Source organism: Elephas maximus, chromosome 7 (genome assembly GCF_024166365.1).
Source record: "Elephas maximus indicus isolate mEleMax1 chromosome 7, mEleMax1 primary haplotype, whole genome shotgun sequence".
Lineage (NCBI taxonomy): Eukaryota > Metazoa > Chordata > Mammalia > Proboscidea > Elephantidae > Elephas > Elephas maximus.
In genome coordinates this window covers 75,313,759-75,330,960 of record NC_064825.1, presented here as the reverse complement: position 1 = coordinate 75,330,960, position 17,202 = coordinate 75,313,759, and the positions used below count along the sequence as shown (strand labels likewise).

General features: G+C 46.1%; 1 protein-coding gene across 10 annotated transcripts in view; it reads right to left on the bottom strand.

The window, feature by feature from the left end:
- NAV2 (neuron navigator 2) overlaps positions 1-17,202 on the bottom strand; it is a 451,696-nt gene that overhangs the window by 119,250 nt on the left and 315,244 nt on the right. The gene's annotated exons all lie outside the window — the stretch shown is intronic.

Here is a 17,202-nt window from a genome sequence, read left to right as displayed (position 1 = left end):
GCTGACCCTCAACTTTACCAAACATGTCTTTTTCTAGCGACTGGTCTTTCCTGATGTCACTGTCAGGATTCAATGAGTTAATTCAGGTAAAGTGCCTGGCTCATAGGAAACATTATGTAAATATTAGCTGGTGTTGCCGCTATTATTACTCCTTCTCCTCGTCTTTCTCCTCCTCCTCCGTCTGCTGCTACTATTATTACTGCTGGTATAACTACTAGTACCACTGCTGCTGCTACTATTATTATTATCCTAGCCTCTCTACTTACTAGCTGTCTGACCTCAGGCAAGTTCACTTCTCTAAGCCTCATTTTAGTTTCCGGCCACGAAAAATAAAAGTCACACCAAATTTGCAGGAGTTGAGCAGGACAGAACGAATGAAGTGCGACACTCTGAGCATTTAGACCACTGCCTGGCACACAGAAGTGCTCAGAAATGCTGGCTCCTTTTCCTGGTGTTTCTCCCCTTACTGAAAACCTCTCACCCCAGCCGGGAATCGTTTTCCTTTGTTCTCTTTTTAAGGAATGATTAAAACTAAATAGAATCACTTGGGATTGCGATCCTTCGCAAACACTGAGCTTCTACCATGTGACAGTTACTTTCCAGGCCCTGGCTATTGCAGTGTTAAGGCAAACAGAGACGGTCTCCACTGACAGGGAGCTTATAGTCTAGTGAGAACGAATCAGGAGATGCCTCAATTCCTGCCCTGGAGTGGCGCTGAAACTTCCTTCCAAGTAACAGTCATCATTCGTTGGGATTATAGCAGGTAAACCTCACAACTTCACCAAAAAGGGCCTCTAGCAATCTGAAATCACTAACCAAAGTCAATTGGTTAGTAAGTGGCTGAGCTGGGATTTCAGTCGAATCCTGTTCCAGAGTCTGTGCTCTTAACCACTGCACTCAACTGCCTCAAATTCAAAGTCTTGCATCAAAAGAAGCATTAGAAAAAAAGAAAGGCAGATGAGAAACCTTGACTTCCAGGCACATCTGGTGGCACCTGGGACAAGAGCCTTGGCCAATACAGTCCATGGTGGGGGCTTAATTAGTGCTTGTAATTTGAAAAGCATCCCAGCAGACTGAGATGCTATCTTCTTTCAGCACCACTTTAAATCACGCTAGAGTACTGGTGCGAGAGGGCACTTATGAGAATAGCAAGGCCTAGCCTCCCAAGGAAGGAGGTTCTGAAAGAATTAACCGTAACCTGAGCGGAACATCAAAAGACACCCAGTGTGAGAGCACATTGTTTTATGATCCATTAGCAATGGACGGTCATTTATTAGCACTGGGTGGTCATTTCCTCAGTGGCAGCAGGAAGGATGCAGGCATCTCCGGCCAGAGCCCTGATCTGCAATGCTGCCATGCTCCTAGGGGTACAGTGAGCTCTACAGCCTTATTTCATGCACCCGGATGAAGAGGAGAGACTAGGACTTTATATGCCCATTTCACAGAAGGGGAAAGTGAAGCACAAAGAAGCTGTGGATTACACTAGAAGCTTGAGTTCTGAAACTCAAAGTTTCTTCTTGAGGACAGTTTAGCCTGGCAGGCTCACCGTTTGGCATCACAACTCTACCTGTTCTGGTAAACACATGGAGGAAACAAACCAAGCCTTTGAGGTACACATTTCTATGGCCAGTAATGTAGGGCCAGTATAGTAACAAGTGCTGCTGGGGATTCCAGGTGAGCTTCTGGGTGAACTGGAGGTGTCCCCACTCCAGGAATTTCAGGAGTCCTGTCATTTGGAAGTCAACTTTCAGGGGCTCTGGAGATTCCCCAGCAAGCAAGACTGGATGGAATTCTAGATGCTTTCTTCTCAGGACTCTTGACTCCACATGAACCCTCCACACTCTGTAATTGCCCCTAGCCATTTTTACTATTAGCAGTATGGCAAAACCAGAAGCTAGAAAATCCAAATCCAATTGATGGGATGACTGTTTTTCCCCCTTAAGAATGGGGACAGTGGAGCCAATAATTCAAGACGGCAGGTAGCTACAGAGGGCTTTGTTCTCATCCCTGGCTCTGAGGTCTGCTTCACGCCCACAGCTCTAGTCTAGGCCTCCCATAACACTGTGGAGAATGGGTACAAGTAGATGGGTATCAACCCCTCACCTTTCCCAGTCACAGGGCCCAGCTGCCTCCTTCCTGGAGAGACAGCCCTCAAATGCAGATGTGATTCTTTTACTTATAGGACTCAAGTGAAACTAACTTAGAGACAGGGGAAGGTGGGTACAGAAAGAATAAGAGAGGCATTGTCCCACACCTGGCACTTGACCCTGGGAGTCACTGGGACACAGAGTAACCATTTGACATAATGGAGCAGACTGGTACTGCAGGGCCAGAGGGCCTGGGGTCTAGTCCTGTCTCTGGTACTTGCTATGTGACTCCACACAAAAGACCTAGCTTCTCTGAGACAGTTGCTTTGCCTGACTTAGGGGTGGTGGTAATGGTCTTCCTCTCATAGATGGGTATGCAACGGAAATGGAATATCAGTACAGAGCACACTTGAATTCCAGTCCCGTCAATTACCAGCTCTATTTTCCCATCTGTAATGTGTAACTCAAGACCCTGAGTGGTGCAAATGGTTAATATCTTGGCTATTAACCAAAAGGTTGGTTCAAGCCCACCTAGAGGTGCAACTTAGAAGAAAGCCCTGGCTATTTACTTCTGGAAAATCAGCCACTGAAAACCCTATGGAGCACAGTTCTGCTCAGACACAGACTGGGGTCGCCATTAGTCAGAGTGGACTCCACAACACCTGCTTTGGTTTTGGTGCTACCTTACTCACCAGGTTGAGATGAAGATGAATGTGCAGCATATTTAGAGCGCCTACCAGATGCTTGTTATTTTCCACTCCCAGGCACCTCAGAACCCCAGCTCTTCCCTCTCTGGCTTCCCTCCCGGGTTGCAGTAAAGGCCCTGGTCTGTTTTCTGGGTAGCTGCTGGAGGGCTTGTTGCTTTGGTCAAAAAGCAATTCTCCAGCCTTGCTTCCTCACAGGTGGTGGGACAGCTGCTGGCCCCTCTGGTTTACAGCCATTTAAGGTGGAGCACCCTGGTCACTGGGTGTTTGTGGACTGTTTAATCATTAGGAGGTGGCCAGTTCTAATACCTGAACCCCAGGGCATCGATGAATAAGTCAGCTATTTGCTTCAGTCTATCGGAGTCTGTTTTCAGAAGGCTTCTTTCCAAGGACAAAGCACTGAGCTCTGACACTGGCAGCTCCAGGGGAGCTGGGGCAGGTTATTTCCCAAGGGCAGGTTGGACACAGCTACTAGAGGTGAGGCTTGGAAGTAAAACATCTATCAGCCAGGGAAACAAAAACAGCCTGTTTGCAAGGATGGGATTTCCCTTCCCAGAACTAACCGCCCTCCCACACCCCCCCAGGCTTTCCTCTTTCTCCATCATCCCCACATTCCATCTCCCCCCTCCCCCAAACCTGGATTGGTCCTCCTCAACACCTATAAATCCCACTTGATTTCCAAGATCCAGCTAAAAGTCCACCTCCTCCAGGAAGCCTTTCCCATCTACCCCAGGTTCCAGTGCTCTTGGTCTGACTCTGACAGCACTGACTTCGTGCACCGTTCCCCTGTCTGCACTGCCTTTTCCCTCGGCTGCTCATGACCTGATAGTGGTGTCTTTGGAGAAGGCTCCACTCCACATCCCTGTGTCCCCCTGCAGCTCAGACATGGCAAGTCCCTGGTGAGTGCTGATGTCCGATAGGTGGGACAGCAACATCCAAAAATCATCTCAGTCAGGCTTGTATGTGCTCTTTCGTGAAGACCTACTCTGTGCCACCCACTATGCTAAGGGCTGAACTAATACCTATAGTAAGAAAAAGCAGGGTTCTTAAAGAAAGATCTCCCAAGACTTCCCGGTGGGGAGACAAAAGCCATTTGGCTAAAACAGAAGTTCACTTCAATAAGTGTTTATTGAACACCTACTATGGGCCAAGAGTCCCTGGGCGATACAAAATGTTTCAGTTAGTAGCTGAGTTAATCGCTCAGCTACTAACTGAAACATTGGTGGTTCAAATCCACCCAGAGGCACCTCAGAAGAAAGTCCTGAGGACCTAGTTCCAAAGATCACAGCCACTGAAAATCCTACGGAACACATGGTTCACCACGAGTCAGAATCGACCCGACGGCAACCAGTTTGGTGTTTTTGACCATAGGTCAGACGCTTTATTAGGTCCTGGGAACCCAGTGATACGCAAGATAATCCCTGCTTCGAGCTAGCAAAGAAGAAACAGAAAAAAAAAGGTTTGCACAGGAATCTATGGGAGCTCAAGGAAGGGAGCTTACTAAGCCTGAGATTCCTCGGAAGGTGACATCTGAGCTGAATGCTGCAAGATGAGTCAGTAGTAGCTTGGCCAAGAAGGCTCAGGACAGGGCATTCTGAGCAGAGGCAATTTCACGGGCAAAGGCACAGAGACTTACACCAGCATGGTGTGCGCTGGAGACTAGTGTTTGGTGTTGCTGGGTTGTGGGTTGTGAAGTGGGCGATGAGGCTGGTGGGTTAGCAGGGGCCAAGGCTGGGTGGTCCATTTCAGAGGTTTGCACTTTATCCTGTACATGACATGGAGCCACCAAGAATTTTAAGCAGATGAGTGATGCATTGGAGGAGAATTACTGTGGCCTTTGCTGGGTGGATGGACGTGAAGGGCTGATCACAGGGCTGCTGCAGCACAGTGTCAGGGAGAGCCGAGGAGAAAGCAGGCAATGCAGTGGGGAGGGGGAAGAGCTCCAGGTCTCTGGCTCTGGTGGAGCTCAAACCTGAAATCCAAGAGCTGACCTCGGTGGCACCGGAGTGGCTGGGTCATTAGCATGACAAGTGCTGCTTGTGTACAGAGGGCTCCTCTGCAGACTTCCTGTGGGGACTTTCAAGGCCGGGGCCCTATTAGCTCCTCCAGCTCTCTGGCTTTGCTGCTACCTCTGTATTCCAGATGATTAACAGCAGGGCCCTCTGGAAGGCTTCCTGGGGCCTTTGTTTGGAGGAAGAAGCAGCAAGGACATTTAATTACCTCTGCTAGATACCCTGTGTCACTCCCACCACCCCGCCCCCTAGTAGCCCCCAGGCCCTCCCACTGCAGCTTTGTCCCAGGGCAGCATCATCTCACAGCTTGGGTCCTGAAACCTAATCAGTGCATATTCCGAGGACCTCCTCAAATGATGGTTCTGATCTTTATTTCCAAAAGCAGAGCTGGAATTATAGCTTGGCTCAGAAAGGAGTACAAATCCACAGGGTCATAAACCTCTTTCAAGCTCTGTTTCAAGGCCTTTGCTGGGAATTTTAACAGGTTTGCACCTCTGAGGGTGTTACACGGTGGTTAGTCTGCTGACGTCCAAAGAGCAGGCTCTCCTGCCAGGATGTGGAGGGAACTGAACACTTTAGCTGTTACCAGTTACCCACTGGGGTTTCAAGTCTTAAATTGTATCTTCTGCTTTTTCTCCCACCAGAGTTCCTGACAGCGGTGTCGCCAAGGGGGACAATAGCTGAAGGACCCACATTTATATATATCCTGGCTCCCCAATTTAGGCATTTTAACTCTCCTGTGCCTCACTTTCCTCATCTGTGAAATGGCCCCTATGGGATCCTGGCTAGGGCCGGGGAGGTGGGAAGAGGGCAGAGAGACTCGCCAAGGAAGGCAGGGCTGGAGTGGAGTCCTGGAGCATGGGGGTTACTCAGGTAAAAGAAGCTAGGAGGTTATTCCTGGCTAAGAAAGAGCTGGGCCTGGGAAAGAATTGACATCGGCACACCCTCCCCTTTTAGAGACGGGGCAGCATGGTCTTCTGGATAGAACGCTGGCTTTGGAGTCAGATGGACATGCCACTCACTCAAGCTCTGCCACTCTGTCAGAGTGACCCTGGGCAAGACATTGAGACTCACTGAGCCAGGATTCCTTATCTGTGAAACGCGGATAACTCTGGTCTTGCTGAGTCTTCTGAGAGGTCACAGCTAATGCATATAAAGTGTCTAGGAGAGCTTCCGGAACATGAGAATGGCTGTTGACAAAAAGACTCAGAGATCAGGACCACAGACTCCAAATGACAACAGTCCTATGGTGGGCTTCAGGTAGCCTCTCAAGGAACCTCTGTCTGTGGCGTACCCAGAGCCCCCATGTGTTGCTTACAGTCCCTAATGGCCACAGGAAAGCTCCCGTCCAATTTAGAGGCTACCTCAGGACCCATCCTCATCTCCCCATATGGTGCTCTGGCAGAAAATCCAGCTTCTAGTTGACTTTAGGGCACCCTGAGTGGTTCCTGCAGTTGCTTTCTGGAGTCTACTTGTACACCTTGTAAAAGGCTACACAACAGACTCCTACCTAAACCACAGTGCCCCAAAGTCCTGCTCATCTCCCCTAGGGCTTCAACTCCTGTATAATCATGGTCTACCCACAATCCACTGCCCAAACAGCCCAAAGAAGCAGCCAGGGAGGATTTTTTTTTAAAGCCTCATCTTGCTGCTGGGGAAACAGTAGGGTTGTGAGTTCTGCTCCCCAAGCCTCAGGGTAAGCTAAAGGGAGAGGCAGTGATAGAAATGCTTGAGTCTGAGATTTAAGCCCACCGAGCCATGCAACCACCTCATTTCCCTCAGTCTCCACTAATCTCCTCCACACAATCTTGGAACATCCCTCAAAATGTCAGTGTCTCCCTTCAGATCTCATTTCAGGCCATTTTACAGTACTGAGCACCACGGATTAATAAGGCAGATAACTCAAACTGCACAGGGATAAGGGGAAACAATGGGGGCTGCAGCTGCAGCACACAAAGCTGCCTCCTCCCCTGGGTCAGCAAGACCCCAAAACGCAGCAAGGGTCACTATATGGTGTTCATTTCAGGGGAAGACATCCCAGGAAAAGACAGCTGAGGCAGAGAAGGTAACCAGCTGTGTTCAGGAGGAAAATGGTCACTCTGAAGACTTTGCTGTGGATTCTGGCAATGAAGTAGTTACAAGTCCTTACCAGAAAATATTGCACCCATAGCCTGAAGCAACGTAAGATCCCCTCATGTAAGGGATAGAGTTCACTTAGCAACAGCAGAGTCTATACTCGGTGGCTTTCCTTTCACCGAGCCTCCCATATGAAGAAAATGATACCTGGGAAGATAATAGTCTTACACGTCATCGGTCCAGATGCCATCACCTTTTCAAGCCCCTCCTTGGGGGCTAGGCACTAAGGAGATGCTCACATTGCTTATGTGTCCAAAGAGGTTCACTTTTGGAGGGACAGCGACAGAGCCTTTGAACACAGAGGGAGACATGCTCAGAAAGCAACAGTTCTGTGGCCAGAGAGCCCTGAATTCAAATTCAAACTTTGTCCCTTATAGCACTGTGGCTTTGGGCAAAGAAAGCATGTCACCTTTTGGAGCTTCATGTATAAGGCTCATGTGTAAGATTCCAGTATAACCTGTCTAACTTTCAAACCAACCCCAAGCATTGTTTTGTCCTCCGGGACTCTGGTACAGCATACAAAGTCTGCCAGCTGCATAAGGAAGTCCCTCCAGCCCCCTGACACTCCCTGTGGCCAAGGCTGACTACCCCCTCTGGATAGTTAGCACCCACAGTTAGTGCTGATTCAGGGAACAAAATACATTGAATCTGACTAAATCCTGAGTCAAAACACCTCCCCACACCCCCGCCCTCAAAATACAATTCATTGCTTATGGGTTACTTGGAATTTAGTTATAATAAGACTACAGTCCCATGAGCTTCATCTCCTAATATAATTTTGATGACGCTCCAGCAGTTAGAACAAAATCCATTGCAATGCATGATAGTAGGTTTTCTCCAAAGGGCCAGAAAAGTACAGGCTCCCAAGACTCTTAACTGCAACTCTGCCTTCCCTTTGCTGCCCTTTGGAAGGTTTCAGTCCGTACCAGCCACCAGCAATGATAGCAAACTGCTTCTCTCAAGTGCACTGAGAGGAGCAGGCTTGGCTTTAAAGTGTAGTGAGTATGGAACACCTTAAGGCTTTCTCTCCTCTGGAAGAGCTCGGCTGTGTATGGAAGGGGGCTTCTCAGAAAGGCAACTAGCCGAAGGGCTGCCACCAGGGGCCTTGATCTAGAACCAAATTATAAATGAAACACCATCACACAATAACGCATATCATCATGACTATGAGAGACCATGAATTCATGGAGTCCCTGCATGCATGAGCTATACTCATGAGCCATTCTGTTAACTCTGCCCTTCAAGAAATAAGCAAGAACACTGATTCAGAGGAGCTCCAGGACCTTAAGGAGCAGCTGGTCTGATATCACAGATGAAGAAACGAGAATACATAGAGAGGAAGCATCTTGCCCAAGGTCACAGAGTTCATTGGTGGCAGAGCCAGGTCTAGGACACAGGTCTCCTGTCTGTAATCACTCCTCTCCCTAATGCATGGGCTGCATAAACAATCATCACCAAATAGATGATATGTGCTTTCATCAGAGTTCCTGCTTTCCACACTCACACTCAGAAGGTCTTGCTCCCCGAGGCCTGGAGGACAGAGAGTGGTCAACCCGCCATTGATAATCTCTTTGGGCCCAATTTCCTCATCAGCAAAATAAAAGGGCTGCAACAGATGATTGTGAAGGTCCTTTTCACCCAGCCTTGGTGTTGCACGGTTCTATTTGCTGTGAACCGGCTGAGGAGAGGCAGCCGTGGGAAAATGCATTTACGGGCAAGGTAACCTTGGGCAGAAATACTGGCTCAAAGCAACTCTCAGCTGCTAGAACGTGACCAACTAAAGGTCATATGGCAACCAGGGCCACATCTTCATGGGCCAGTGTAAGGGCTGCCTTATATGCCCAGCTAATTTCAGTCAGGTCTTATATTTTGGCAAGAGAAAGTGTGGCTAGGCTGCTCTTTAAAGGTGATAAAGCATATTAAAGGAAACAAAAGGAAGAATCCCAAATGGATAAGTGGACCTATTTTGACACTTGGATAATGTTTCTAAGAGATCTCTCAAATCATCACTGACAGGAAGAGAACCTTCTGCATTTTATTACAATATAGCAAATTCTCAGTGTTGGACCCTTTTAAGCCCCCAGGTGTTATGAATTGAATTATGTCTTCCCCAAAGTATGTGTTGTAAATCCCTATATCTGTGGTTACAATCCAATTTGGGAATGGGTTTTCTTAGTTATGTTTATGATACAGGATTAGTGTAGGGTATGTCTTAATTCAATCTCTTTTGAGATATAAAAGAGATTAAACAAGCAAGTCAGAGAAGCAGAGATGGGGGAAGAGAGATGCCGAGCCACATGAAGATCACCCAGGAGCAGGAGCTCAAGAGACAAGGACCTTCTTCTACAGAGCCAACAGAGAAAGAAAGCCTTCCCCTGGAGCTGGCACTCTGAATTCAGATCGTAAGCTTCTTGAGAGCTACTAGAGATCATGTAGTCAGACGACGTGGCACAGTGCCTGGCACTGGCTACAAACAGGAAATAGTTGATGAACTGCATGACCAGAGTTGGTTAGATAATGTCACTGTGTTTAATAAGCTTGTGATAGTCATAAGTGCAAGGGGCCCTGGTGGCACAATGGTTAAACACTCAGCTGTTAAGTGAAAGGTTGGTGGTTTGATCCACCAGTGGGAGAAAAGACCTGGTGATCTGCTCCTGTAAAGACTACAGCCTAGGAAACCCTATGGGGCAGATCTACTCTGTCCTACAGGGTCTCTATGAATCAAAATCGACTTGATGGCAAATAAAAACAAGAGCCGTAAGTGCAATTCACCATATATTTTCTGTTCTCCTTGCAGATACATGGTAGAATTATACTTCCCCTCACCTTTGCATTTAAGTGTAGCCATTTAGCTTCCTTCGGCCAATGACAAGTGAGTGGGAGTTTCAGGGATGACTTCTAGGCAGAAGCTTTAAGAGCAGTGTGTGGCTCACCAAGTTCTCTCTTTGCCCTGGGGTTTGTCAATGCTCTAAGTGGTAGCCCCAGTGGCACCCCTGGTTCCAGAGTAAGAATGAATCACAGCATAGCCTCCCGCTGAACTGTAAAGGCCAGATAGTGCAAGTGGGATCTTGGAGTTGTTTGTTATGCAGGACAAGCTAGCCTATCCTGACTGATACAGACTTTTCCCAGGTACCTGAATTAAAACACATGAAGTTAATTTCTGCCATAAGGCACACATGTAGTTAGATTCTGACTTGGGGGTGGGGCCTATACTTCAGGTTGCTGGGGAAGTAAGCACAGGAAAAGGATACCTCCCTTTTAGTTTTTCTCTTTGGGCCACTCATTCTTGCTTTCATACCACATTTTGAATAACCCTTATGTTTACAAGTTCCCATTAAACAACTGTTGAAAAGGTAGAAAATGTACTTCGGAGGAATAATCATGCTCAGATGGGACCTCCTCCCATTCCCTGCGTCCACACACACACTTAGCTGTGCTTCTCTATAGTGTAACCCGGAACAAAGCTATGAAGTTGGGCAACATTAGGGAGTGGGAGATTCTCAAGGGGGCCATGAACACCATGGGGGCTTTTTTTTTTCCTAAGTGAAAACACTGCATGCCTATGAAATGATGCTCTACAGACTACTTTCTCTTCTCTTTACAACTCCCTGGGAGAATTCCTTTGTGGCTTAAGGTACAGATGGTTTGCTTCCTGTCAGCACCATCCCCTCTATTCAGCACAGGTGGCCCCTGCCCACCGATCCCACCAGAACCAGCTCTGATTTTAAAAAGCAGCTAGTGGCACCGGAATAAAAGAGGCCCCTGGGAAAGGCCAATGCAGTAATTATTACCCTGGTACCTCAGAAACAGAGATCTGCCTCTAAGGCTCCTTTTATGAGCTTTAAAATGAGAGTGACTTTCACTCTCCTACTTTGCTTCTTCCTGCTACATACAGGCAGGAGAAGAAGAGGGGGCAGGGGATGGAACGGAAACTCGATAAAGATCATTGTTGTTAGATACTGTGCTGGAGGCATCTTGTTCCAAGAAAATGGGTATAGCCCCTTGAAAGCCGGAGGACTAAGAAAAAGCTCAGGGGCACTAATGGGTATGACAGGTGGCTGTAAGGCAGGTGAAAGGAGGAGAAAAGAAGAGAGGGGAAAGGGTGGAGGGAGAGAGAAAGATGATGAATGAGAGAGACAGAGATCAATGGATGGATCCAAGCCAGGGAAGATGAAAAGAAAACAGGATGGGAGAAGTCAGGAAGGGATGAAGAAAAAGCAAAGCAAAGTTCATTTTCACTTCGGATACTAGGACACTATCTTAGCTTCTTAGTGCTGCTGTAACAGAAATACAAGTGAAGGCTTTAACAAACAGAAATTTATTTTCTCATAGTTTGGAGGCTAAAAGTCCAAATTTAGGGCACTGGCTCTGGAAGAAGGCTTTCTCTGTCAGCTTTGGGGGGAAAGTCCTTATCTTTTCTCAGCTTTTGTTCCCAGATTCTGTGGTGATCTTCATGTGGCCTGGCATCTGTCTTCCCCCATCTGTGCTTCCTCACTTCTCTGCCTGATTTGTTCCTTTTATATATCAGAAGTGATTGGCTTTAAGACACACCCTACACTGATATGGGCTCATTAACCTAACAAAGAAAATCCTATTCCTAAATGGAATTACATCCACAGGTATATTGTTGTGTGCCATAAAAAAAAAAAAAAACAACTCTAACTCATAGCAACCCTGTAGGACACAGTAGAACTGCCCCATAGGGTTTCCTAGGTTGTAATCTTTACAGAAGCAGATCGCTGCATCTTTTCTCCTGCAGTGCTGCTGGGTGGGTGTGAACTACCAACTTTTGGTTAACAGCCAAGCACTTAACCATTGCCCACCAGGGCTCCTTCTTCACAGGTAATTTTTGGGGACACAACTCAATCCATAACAGAAGTTCAATGCTAAATTACCATTCAAATAGGCAACCACGTAGGACCTTAAGGTTAGTAATCTGTATTCTCTGTTTTCTCCCTTTTCTACATATCATATTCTAACTAACATGTCCCCCTGGTCCTAATGCTTCATTCCTTTAATTTACATTCATTCTTCTAATATATGTAATTACTATAAGTTTTAATGGGAAGAAAAGCCTTAATTATTACTTAATTAATTAAATACACAGAAAAGGAAGTTGCAGTGGGCTAGAGCCCAGAGGCCCTGAATGGTGTGTAGGACTTCCGAATAATTGGAATATTTACCTTTGTTGGATACTTTACAAGTCAGTTCCACCACCTTCACCTCATTTGATCCTCACAACAGTCCTGTGAGATAGGTATGAATACTGTCCTCATTTTAGAGAAAAAACAAAGCTCTGGGGAGTTTAGCTACTTGCCTAAGAAAGTGAGGAGCGAAGCCAGAGTATCTTTATAGCAAATCCCACCTGTACTCTACAGCTGCCTTTTGAAATGTAACTGAGATGGTCTGTATCAGTACCATCCAAAAAGTTTCTATGATGATGGAAATGTTCTATATCTGCACTGTCCAGTGGGGTCGCCATTACCACATGTGACCTTTGAGCACTTGAAATGTGACTAACGTGACTGCAAAACTGAATTTTTAGTTTTTAGTTAACTTTTGTTTGTTTTAAATTTAAATAGCCACATCTCTCCAGTGGCTATTGGATTGGGCAGCACAGGTCTATATTCTCTCACTCTCAAAATAAGGTTGAAATAAATACTGGCAGCTAGAGATGGGTATGAAATGGGATAAGCAGTAAAAGAAGGAGGAAATCCTTGCTGCTTAGTGATGGTGGGAAGATTAAGAACTGACAATGCACAACAGACACAGAGGGGAAGGAAGGAGGATTACGTGGAGAGTCCTCATTGAACTACCTCGAATGCAGCCTGCAGATCCCCGAGCGCTGGGCAGAGGGCCTCCAGCTATAGCCTCAGGGACCACACAGTGGTCGCACAAGACCAGAAAAGAGAATTTTTCAAAGGACTTATCATCTCTGCAGATTCTGGTGGCCCTAGATTTCCTAGATTACTAAAGGGAAACAACAGCTCAGTTAACAACCCAGGCTTGCAGGAGGTCAGAATTCACACATAGGCATCCTTCCTCCAAGCTTTCAAGGAGCCCAGGGAATAAATTGGCCCAGCTCCACATAAAAAAAGGCATATTTCTGTGCCTTGAGATCAATGGTGGGAAAAAGGGTGAGGGTAAGCCCACCTGAGATAGCCATGTACAAAAAGTTTGGGTTGAGGGAAAGCAGTCAAAGGATATTCCTCTTTCCCCTTAATGCAAATTGCTTTTCATTCATTGCTCAAGGACTGGGTTCTCCTTGCTAGCAGCCCTCTGGGCATTTCTCAGCTTCTCAGTGACTAGGGGCATATTTAAAGAGATGACACCAAGAGGAGCTAGAGAATGGAAGACATTCTACACCAAGGCCTCTCCCTTAAGGAGGAAGTATATTAGGGGGTAATGCAGGCTCAGGTAGACCTGGTTTGAATCCCAGTTTAGACACTTGTTAGCTGTGCATCCTTAGGAAAATTTACTGATGCTCCTGGAGCACTATTTCTCCAAGTGTATTAAACTAGGATAATACCTCCTTTCAAAGAGTCTGGGTCAGGAATAAATGAGACAGTGCTTGCAAAGTGCTTGGCAGAGTTTCTGAAATATGGTAATCCACCAGGAAATGGCAACTACAATTGTTTTTATTATTTTCTGACAAAGTTTGTATTAGTTCTCTATTGCTGCCATAGCAAATGACCAGAGATTTAGTGGCTAAAAACAACAAAACTTTATTACCTTACAGTTCTGTGAGTTAGAAATCTGACACAGGTCTCACTGTGCTAAAGTCAAGGTGTTGGCAGGGCTAACTTCCTTCTGGAGGCTCTAGGAGAAAATCTGCTTTCTTGCCTTTTCTAGTTTCTAGAGGCCATCTGCATTCCTTAGCTTGTGGACCTCTTCTTCCACCTTCAAAACCAGCAATGGCGGGCTGAGTCCTTCTCATGTCATATCACTCTCACAGCCTCCCCTCTTCTGCCTCATCTTCTACTTTTAAGGACCCTGGTGATTATATACAGGAGCCCTGGTGGTATAGTGGTTAAGTGCTCGGCTGCTAACTGAAAGGTCAGCAGCAGTTTGATCCCACCAGCTGCTCCATGGGACAAAGATGTGGCAGTCTGCTCCCATAAATATTATAGCCTTGAAAACTCTATGGGGTAGTTATACCCTGTACTATAGGGTCACCATGAGTCAGAATTGACTTGACAGCAGTGGGTTTGGGTTTTGCTGTGATTACATTAGGCTCACCTGGATAATCCAGGGCAATTTCCCTATCTCAAGGTCAGTTGATTAGCAACCTTAATTTCATGTCCAACCTTAATTTCCCACTCCCATGGAAGGTAACATATTCACAGATTAGGAGATGGGCAGATTAAAAGGTTAGGACGTGGACTTCTTTAAGTCACTGTTGAGTCAATTTCAACTCATGGAGACCTCACGTGTGTCAGACTTCTTGAAAGTAGACCGCCAGGCCTTTCTTCCAAGGTGCCCCTTGATGAACTTGAACTTCCAACCTTTCAGTTAGCAGTCTGGTGCACTGAACATTCACACCACCCAGGGACTCTATGGATATCTTCGGGGGCCATTATTCTACTGACTGCAGGCTCTGAACAAAGGGAGAGGGGAAGAAGTCTCTTTCCATCTCTTCTGTAGATCCCAGAAGGGGGTATGCCTAAGAAATGACTGGCTTGGGGACATACTAAACATTAATGGCTCCTCACAAAGTCCACCTGCTGGTTGGGGACTTCTGGCCTGGATTCAAACTCTTCCCTCTAGGTCGGGCCTGACTATGTGAATGCACTGCTTGGTGCCAGGAGGGCCGCTTTGTTCCACACAAATCACAAAGCCAAGTAGTGCCCTAGGCTCTCGGAACTCTTGTGACATCTCACCCAGGAAGGAAGGTTCAGCTTGCCAGGCTGGCCAAATACCAGGTTGCATAGCTACATCTTCACACCATGGGACTCACCCGAGCGCGGCCTCCCATTTCAAGCTGAAACCATCAGGGCCAAGGCTCTAAATGCAGACAGTAGAGTCTGTAAAGGGTCTCTAAATCGTTAACTAAGACAGGCAGTTTCAAGTAACTAAAACCTTCATAATTTAGAGGTAATGAAAAACCTGTTGAAAGAAGAAAAAATGTTTCTCTTTCCTTCTTGGCTTCTTGGCACAATGCTGGAGGGCAATTTTCATTTTGTTTAAGTCTCAGGATGACTTTTTACCACAGTGTTTATTTTTTTCCCTCTGGAAGGATTCAAGTAATACAGTGTTATCATCTAAATTAATAAAAGCCATTGTTTCAGCCATAAAGAGAAACAAAGTTCTGATACATGCTAAGACATGGATGAACCTTGAAAACATTATGTTAAATGGAAAAAAAACAAAAAAAATCCAAATCCGTTGCCATTGAGCTGATTCTGACTCATAGCCACCCTACAGGAAAGACAGAGTAGAACTGCCCTATAGGGTTTCCAAGGAGCGGCTGGTGGATTTAAACCGTCAACCTTTGGTTAGCAGCTGTAGCTTTTAACCACTATGCCTGGGTTTCCATGCTAAGTGAAGTCAGACACAAAAGGACAAATATTGTATGATCCTACTTACATGAAATATCTAGGATAGGCAAGCGTATAGACAGAAGGTAGGCTTATGGCCGTCAGGGGCTAGGGGAAAGCAGATAGGGAGTTGTTGCTTCACAGGTACAGCAGAGTTTCTGTTTGGGGTGACGAAAACTTTTAGAAGTAGATAGTGGTGACGGGTGCACAACATGGTGAATGTCATTCATGTCACTGAATGGTACCCTTAAAAATTGTTAAAATAGCAAATTCTATTTTGCATGTATTTTACCACAATGAAATTTAAAATGAAATAAAATTTAAAAAGCCATTGGGTTCAACAAGCATTCTGAACAGTTTGGAGGAAAGTTACCAAGCAATTCCAAAGTCCTCCTCCTGACCTCATGCACATTTAGCCTGATTTCTGTCCGGTGTCCACCTTGTGACACTTAAGATGCTTTGACTTCTTTTGGACCCGGGGATGCCATGTAGGGGGAGCATCTACTGCTCAGCGCACTGCCTGCTAAGGCACAAAGGTGATAATGGTAAGGGCACTGAGCACAGTGACAAAGGAAGAGACTCAGGAGTGGAAACTTTCCCAGAGCTGTACTTTTACTTTGCTGGAGTCCAGGGACTTCTGATGAGTTCTGCAGGGACAGCAGTGCATGTACGTACTGGCAGAAGTTCAATAACCCACCTAACTGCCTCTTAGTCCAGTGTCTCGCCCACCTTGTCATAGCTCTCCTTCCTGCCAGGCTGCCCGTTCACAGACCTCCACGCTAAAGCTCCTTTGATTTGTCTGTTATCTGGGGCTTCTGACTTGTAACAAGCCACCTCCATTTGCCCCTTTTGATCCTCCCTTCTCAGCTGGCTGGCTCTAGTTTGCTGGAGTAGCCACTGATTACTATCAGGAGAAAACTGGAGCCTAGGGGTGGCAACCTCGAAGAGTGACAGGAGATCAAGGGCAGGCTTGCATTCTGCATTTACTATCTGCATTTATTATTTCTCTGAAGCCAGCTGGTGATATACAAGACTCACAAAATGACATGGCCTCTATCTCCCAGGCCCCTAAGGTACACGTTCCTATCAGTTACTTTTAATAACCCTGAAGATATCCCAGCCACATCCTGTTGCAAACAGCCTAGGTCTGTCGGTAGGTCAGGGCCCTTTAAGGCTTTACCCCAGAATAGCTCTTCTCTGGGGCTGCACTGCTGTGGTTAATGATTTTCCTATTCGCACAGTGATCTGCCTTTCCTATGCCAGCCTTCCCCACTGCTGAAGTCTAATCAGACCTCATCTCTCCTTACTTTTCTTATTTCCTCTGTGGAGCTCCTGAACTCTATGGCTTGTTTGTGATTGCTTAAAAGGATTTAGTCATTTTTTCATAAAGAATTTCCTGAAAATAGCTCTAGAACTTTCTTGTTTCAGGTTAAAAGGAAGAATTCTAGGAAGGTGCTGGGTTTTCTGCACTTTTTCACTTGTCTAAATTGTTTAATGAATGTATTTCCAATTACAAGAACGTTATCCAAATTTCTGCTATTTGCATACTACCTTTTTTTTACATCTCTGCACACCATCTGTGCTATTCTTTCCTTGATATCTCACATTAAATTGACTCAAGTCTACTTAGTTCTTACCCTAAGCAATATTTGTAAAATCATGGGTTTGATGTTCTAGTCACAGATTTCTTAAAGTATCAAAATTAAAGTGTAACTGTTAAAAAAAA